This window comes from Neophocaena asiaeorientalis, unplaced genomic scaffold (assembly GCF_003031525.2).
Source record: "Neophocaena asiaeorientalis asiaeorientalis breed wild unplaced genomic scaffold, Neophocaena_asiaeorientalis_V1.1 scaffold313, whole genome shotgun sequence".
In the NCBI taxonomy this organism is placed as follows: domain Eukaryota; kingdom Metazoa; phylum Chordata; class Mammalia; order Artiodactyla; family Phocoenidae; genus Neophocaena; species Neophocaena asiaeorientalis.
Window position 1 is genome coordinate 237,625 of NW_020175412.1, and position 8,193 is coordinate 245,817.

The following is an 8,193-nucleotide window of genomic DNA, read 5'->3' on the forward strand; positions in this document are numbered from 1 at the left end:
CAAAAAAACAAACAACCCAATCCAAAAATGGGCAGAAGACCTAAATAGACATTTCTCCAAAGAAGATATACAGAATGCCAACAAACACATGAAAGAATGCTCAACATCATTAATCATTAGAGAAATGCAAATCAAAACTACAATGAGATATCATCTCACACCAGTCAGAATGGCTATCATCAAAAAATCTAGTAACAATAAATGCTGGAGAACATGTGGAGAAAAGGGGACACTCTTGCACTGCTTGTGGGAATGTGAGTTGGTATAGCCACTATGGAGAACAGTATGGAGGTTCCTTAAAAATTACAAATAGAACTACCATATGACCCAGCAATCCCACTACTGGGCATATACCCTGAGAAAACCATAATTCAAAAAGTGTCATGTACCAAAATGTTCATTGCAGCTCTATTTACAATAGCCCAGAGATGGAAACAACATAAGTCCCCATCATTAGATGAATGGATAAAGAACATGTGGCACATATATACAATGGAATATTACTCAGCCATAAAAAGAAACGAAATTGTGCTCTTCGTAATGAGGTGGATAGACCTAGAGTCTGTCATACAGAGTGAAGTAAGTCAGAAAGAAAAAGACAAATACCGTATGCTAACACATATATATGGAATTTAAGGAAAAAAATGTCATGAAGAACCTAGGGGTAAGACAGGAATAAAAACACAGACCTACTACAGAATGGACTTGAGGACATGGGGAGGGGGAAGGGGGAGCTGTGACAAAGCGAGAGAGAGGCATGGAAGCATATACACTACCAAAAATAAGGTAGATAGCTAGTGAGAAGCAGCCGCATAGCACAGGGAAATCAGCTCGGTGTTTTGTGACCGCCTGAAGGGGTGGGATGGGGGGGGATCTGAGGGAGGGAGAGGCAAGAGGGAAGAGATATGGCAACATATGTATATGTATAACTGATTCAGTTTGTTATAAAGCAGAAACTAACACACCATTGTAAAGCAATTATACCCCAATAAAGATGTTTAAAAAAAAAGAAAAGAAACAGGGGACTTCTCGAATCAACAACCTAACCTTCCACCTAAAGCAATTAGAGAAAGAAGAACAAAAACCCCCCAAAGCTAGCAGAAGGAAAGAAATCATAAAAATCAGATCAGAAATAAATGAAAAAGAAATGAAGGAAACGATAGCAAAGATCAATAAAACTAAAAGCTGGTTCTTTGAGAAGATAAACAAAATAGATAAACCACTAGCCAGACTCATCAAGAAAAAAAGGGAGAAGACTCAAATCAATAGAATTAGAAATGAAAAAGGAGAAGTAACAACTGACACTGCAGAAATAAAAAAAATCATGAGAGATTACTACAAGCAACTCTATGCCAATAAAATGGACAATCTGGAAGAAATGGACAAATTCTTAGAAATGCACAACCTGCCAAGACTGAATCAGGAAGAAATAGAAAATATGAACAGACCAATCACAAGCACTGAAATTGAAACTGTGATTAAAAACCTTCCAACAAACAAAAGCCCAGGACCAGATGGCTTCACAGGTGAATTCTATCAAACGTTTAGAGAAGAGCTAACACCTATCCTTCTCAAACTCTTCCAAAATATAGCAGAGGGAGGAACACTCCCAAATTCCTTCTACGAGGCCACCATCACCTTGATACCAAAACCAGACAAGGATGTCACAAAGAAAGAAAACTACAGGCCAATATCACTGATGAACATAGATGCAAAAATCCTCAACAAAATACTAGCAAACAGAATCCAACAGCACATTAAAAGGATCATACACCATGATCAAGTGGGGTTTATTCCAGGAATGCAAGGATTCTTCAATATACGCAAATCTATCAATGTGATAAACCATATTAACAAATTGAAGGAGAAAAACCATATGATCATCTCAATAGATGCAGAGAAAGCTTTTGACAAAATTCAACACCCATTTATGATAAAAACCCTGCAGAAAGTAGGCATAGAGGGAACTTTCCTCAACATAATAAAGGCCATATATGACAAACCCACAGCCAGCATTTCCAGTAAGATCAGGAACAAGACCATGTGGCCCACTCTCACCACTCTTATTCAATATAGTTTTGGAAGTTTTAGCCACAGCATTCAGAGAAGAAAGGGAAACAAAAGGAATCCATATCAGAAAAGAAGTAAAGCTGTCACTGTTTGCAGATGACATGATACTATACATAGAAAATCCTAAAGATGCTACCAGAAAACTACTAGAGCTAATCAATGAATTTGGTAAAGTAGCAGGATACAAAATTAATGCACAGAAATCTCTGGCATTCCTATACACTAATGATGAAAAATCTGAAAGTGAAATCAAGAAAACACTCCCATTTATCATTGCAACAAAAAGAATAAAATATCTAGGAATAAACCTATGTAAGGAGACAAAAGACCTGCATGCAGAAAATTATGATACTAATGAAAGAAATTAAAGATGATACAAATAGATGGAGAGATATACCATGTTCTTGGATTGGAAGAATCAAAAATGTGAAAGTGACTCTATTACACAACGTAATCTATAGATTCAATGCAATCCCTATCAAACTACCATTGGCATTTTTCACAGAACTAGAAAAATAATTTCACAATTTGTATGGAAACACAAACGACCCCGAATAGCCAAAGCAATCTTGAGAACGAAAAACGGAGCTGGAGGAATCAGGTTCCCTGACTTCAGACTATACTACAAAGCTACAGTAATCAAGACAGTATGGTACTGGCACAAAAACAGAAAGAGAGGTCGATGGAGCAGGATAGAAAGCCCAGAGGTAAACCCACACACATATGGTCACCTTATCTTTGATAAAGGAGGCAGAAATGTGCAGTGGAGGAACGATAGCCTCTTCAATAAGTGGTGCTGGGAAAACTGGACAGGTACATGTAAAAGTAGAAGATTAGATCACTCCCTAACACCATACACAAAAATAAGCTCAAAATGGATTAAAGACCTAAATATAAGGCCAGAAACTATCACCCCCTTAGAGGCAAAAATAGGCAGAACTCTCTATGATATAAATCACAGCAAGATCCTTTTTGACCCACCTCCTAGAGGAATGGAAATAAAAACAAAAATAAACAAATGGGTCCTAATGAAACTTCAAAGCTTTTGCACAACAAAGGAAACCATAAACAAGACCAAAAGACAACCCTCAGAATGGGAGAAACTATTTGCAAATGAAGAAACTGACAATGTATTAATCTTCATATTTTATAAGCAGCTCATGCAGGTCAATAACAAAAAAACCAACAACCCAATCCAAAAATGGGCAGAAGACCTAAATAGACATTTCTCCAAAGAAGATATACAGACTGCCAACAAACACATGAAAGAATGCTAAGTTTGTTATAAAAACTGAAACTAACACACCATTGTAAAGCAATTATACTCCAATAAAGATGTAAGAAAAATGTAAAGTAGGCGTTATATTAAGACTTACTGGGGTTTTTTTGTTTTGTTTTGTTTTGTTTTTGTTTTTTTGCGTTACGCGGGCCTTACACTGTTGTTGCCTCTCCTGTTGCGGAGCATAGGCTCCGGACGCGCAGGCTCAGCAGCCATGGCTCACGGGCCCAGCCACTCCATGGCATGTGGGGTCTTCCCAGACCGGGGCACGAACCTGTGTCCCCTGTATCAGTGGGTGGACTCTCAACCACCGCACCACCAGGGAAGCCCAAGACTTACTTTTTAACTACAGTAATCCAGACAGTGTGATACTTGCTAAGGGATAGATACACATTTGAGTGGAATAGGTAGAGAGTCCAGAAATAGTACCATACAAATACACGGAATTGAATTTTGAGAAGGGTACAAAAGGAGTCCAATGGAAGAAAGATAGCCTTTTCAATAAATGATTCTAGAGCAATCAGACGTCCATAGGCTCAAGAAATGAATCTCGACCTAAACTTCCCACATTATATAAAAGTTAATTCAAAATAGATTATGGATATAAAAGTAAAACATAAAACAATAAAAATATTTCAAATACATAGAAAAATCTTTGAGTCTAGGTCTAGGAAAAGAGTTCTTAGGCTTGACACCAAAAGCCTGATACATAAAAGGAAAAATGAGAAATTGAACCTCATCAAAATTAAAACCTTTTGCTCTGAGAAAACTCATGGGAATATGACGAAAATACAAGCTACAGACTAGGAGAAAATATTTGCAAGCCACATATTTGAAGAAGGATTAGTATTTAGAATACATAAGAATTCTTTAAAAAACAAAGTTAAAAAATAAACCAAATAGAAAATAGACAAAAGATATGAATGGCTATTTCACTGTAGAGGATATAAAATGGCAAAACACACACACACACACACACACACACACACACACACACACACATGAAAATATATTACACACCGTTAGCCACAAGAAAAGCAAATGAAAATGACAAGGAGATAGCCCTACACACTTATCGGACTGGCCAAAATAAAAACGAGTGTCAATCCAAACACTGGTAAAGATGTGGATAATCTGGATCGCTCGTTCTCGTACATTTTCCATAGGAGTATAAAATGATACCGCCATTCTGCAATACAGGTTGGCTGTTTCTTCAAAACTAATTATGCAATTTCCAGAGGTCCTAGCAATTTTATTCTTGGGCATTTACCCCAGAGAAATAAAAGTTTATGTTTACACAAAAATCTGTTATACAAATGTTCATTGCAGTGCTATTTGTAATAGTCCCAAATTAGAAAAAACCCAGATGTCCTTCAACAGGTGAACAGTTCAACAAACTGTGATACATCTATTTCACAGTGTACTACTCAGAAATAAAAAAGAACAAACTCTTGATACACTCAACAACTTGGATTAATCTTCAGGGAATTACGCTGAAGGAAGAAAAAAAAGACAACCCCAAAGGTTACATACTGTATGATTTCATTATTGCATCAATTTTGAAATGACGAAATTTTAGAAACATAGAACATATTTGTAGCTTCCAGGTTAAGGGGTTTAAGGTTGGTAGGGTGGGGAAATGTGTGTCATTATCAAAGAATCATAGGTGGAATCCTTGTGATGAAGGAACAGTTTAGTATGTTTATTGTGGTGTTGGATACACAAACCTACACATGTGAAAAGATTGTATAGCACTAAGTACACACACACACATGCACAAATGAGTACAACTGGGAAATTTGAATAAGATCAGTGGACTGCACCCATATCAATTTGTGACGTTGTACTGTAGTTTTACAAAATCTTCTCGGTATTACTTCTTCCAACTGCATGTGAATTTACAACTGTTGCAATAAAATCTCAAAATAAAAAATAGAAAGGCAAGAATCAAAGGTAAAGCAGGACCAAGTTGAAGTAGAGGTGGTGAATGTGGATTGAAAGAGAGGATAATAATAAGAGGGAAGGGGACTTCCCTGGTGGTGCAGTGGTTAAGAATCCACCTGCCAATGCAGGGGACACGGGTTTGAGCCCTGGTCTGGGAATATCCCACATGCCGCAGAGCAACTAAGCCTGTGTGCCACAATGGGCCACAACTACTGAGCATGCGCTCTAGAGCCCACGAGACACAACTACTGAGCCCGCGTGCCACGACTACTGAAGCCTGCGTGCCTAGAGCCCACGCTCAGCAACAGGAGAAGCCCGCGCACTGCAATGAAGAGTGGCCCCGCTCGCTGCGACTAGAGAGGGCCCGCACGCAACAACAAAGACCCAATTCAGCCAAAAATAAATAAATAATTTTTTTTAAAAAAAGAGGGAAGGATTCTTGTAATGCATGGTGCATTTTCATAGTACTTTGCATTTAAACAGGCATAGGTGGATAACTGTCTCCATCACTGTCTGGGTATATAATGCTGAGTGAATGAATTAACCTCTCTGATCCTCAGTTATCTCATCTGTAAATGTGAGTAGTAATATTATATTACTCCCTCTGTGAAGCTGTTCCCGACCACCTGGATTACATGGTTCTTCTCTGTGTTCTGAGAGTCCCTAGCTCACTCCTGCCACAGTTCTCATCACATTTATTTTTCAACTATTTAATTTGTGGCTGTCTGCTTACTAGACTATGAGCTATTCAAACACTGTTTCCCTGCAAGAATCATCCCTGTGTCTCCAGATCCTGCCTGACCCAGTGCCTGGAGCCTGGTACGCAGCAGATGAGTGATGGTGAAACATGCTACTCACCCAAAACACTATAGCTATTATTATAGGTTCAATTTGTTCATAAGAAATAATTTATTGAAAATGAGTGAACATAGAAAGTCTCTGCTTAAATTTATGTTCATGAGAATGGAGTTGGGGGTGGTAGTGGTTGGTGATGGCTTGTATCCCCATATTTTGTCCAGAATACTCTGATACCATTGTATTCTCCACTTTTTCCCCTTCATAAACCTAAATACAAAATGACTGATGAACAGAGTTGGGCTTCAATAAATACTTGTTTCATGAATATAACACTGCCATCAGGTTACTTTAGCTCTTCAGTGAGTGGCTGTAGATGTCACTCAGGCTTAACAACAGCATAATCGAGGACATGACCTCAGTGCTCAGTGACCTTGGATGAGTGCGGGTGAGCTCTTTCACACTCAAAACGAAACTTCATTCTGTCTTCCTCCTGCTTCTTTGGCCACAACTTCTGTGTGTGTTTTCTTACAGGGTTCCCTTCCCCTGTGTCCTTTCTTGCACTTCCACTGCTTTTCTGTTTATATGTCTGTCTGCCCCAAGTGATTGTGAGATCCCAGATGCCAAGGACTAGGATCTATTCCTCTTCCATTTCCCACTTCTAGGATATCCCTGGAACATGGTGGGCATAACTATTTGCTTACATTACAAAGACAAATTTATCTTTGTGATGGCTCTGATAGAAGGAATACCCCATTTTTTTCTGTAAATTCTAATGTAGATATTATCTGTGTAGGTCCTAGGTGCTAGAGAGCCTCCTGTATTGAGCTGTGAATATGTTGCATGGCTACAACTTTGACCTTTTTTGGCCATCTCACACAGAGAGAATCACAGTTTTCAGTACCCAGAATAGCTTAGGGCCACATATACCATACTTTGGTAATTTTAAATCCACCTTCACTCATAAGCAACTGCAAAACCTTTCTGCTCAGAAAAACTGTGCTTTGTTTTAGCAATGTACAATGTCATTACAGATGACTTCCCAGGTCAACCGTAGGCTTATTGAAGACAGTGACTACAATGAATCACTCTTATGTACCTCTGACATCCAGTTAAGTGGATGTAGGCACATTGTAGGTACTCAAGTAGCACCAATTGACTCACTTATCTGGGCCTTCTGTTTGTCTTTAAAAATAGACCCTGTGGAGATTCTCCTTCTAGGAATGGTGGTGTGAGGAGTTTGCACAATTCATGCTCACAGAACGCAAGTAAAAACCTGGGCAAAATTATTGAAAACAACTATTTCATGGCACTGGCAGACAATAACCTGAGAAGTGTTTCTTTATGAAATACTGCTACTGTGTTGGGTAAGAAGGTGACTTTGTGGCCTTTTTCCTGGGGGTGGTCTCATCCTCACACTCCAGCTCAGAAGGTAAAAATCCACACCTTTACTGTATAGAGGTGGTGGACTCAATCTGGGGATGTTGGCAGGACAGATAGAAATTTTACAGGAAGAGCTTGGAAGTGAAGAGTCATGAAAGGGCCAAGAAGTTAAATTCTCCACCCCTCTGACTGCTAAAATATGCATGCATGTGGGAGACCGCAGGGAGCCAGGCAAAAATTGAAAGTCTGGGACAGCTTGTGAGGGGTGGATGTTGCTGTGCATTTGGATGTATTCCTCAACCCACACGCCACTTGTGTGGCAGAGAGGTGACCTTATGGCTTGAGTAGGGTTGCAAGATTTAGCAAATAAAAGTAGAGAATGCCCAGTTCAATTTGAATTTTAAAGATATTAAAATATTATTCATTGCTTATCTGAAACCCAAATTTAATGGGGCATCTGGTATGTTAATCTGGCAACCCTAGGATTGAGGTGTATGAACATAAACTCTACCCGGATGATTGGCTGAATACAAAACTACACAGGTGAAGGGGAGGCTGCCAAGTAGAGATATCACTGCCCACACAGGATGTGGGAGACAGTTTTAGCAGTATGAGCCCAGGTGAGGTTACAATAATTATCCATTAATACAAAACAAAAAAAGCCAACAACGTTCAGAAAAACAAAACAAAGTCACTAGAACATATTATCTATAACGTTCATC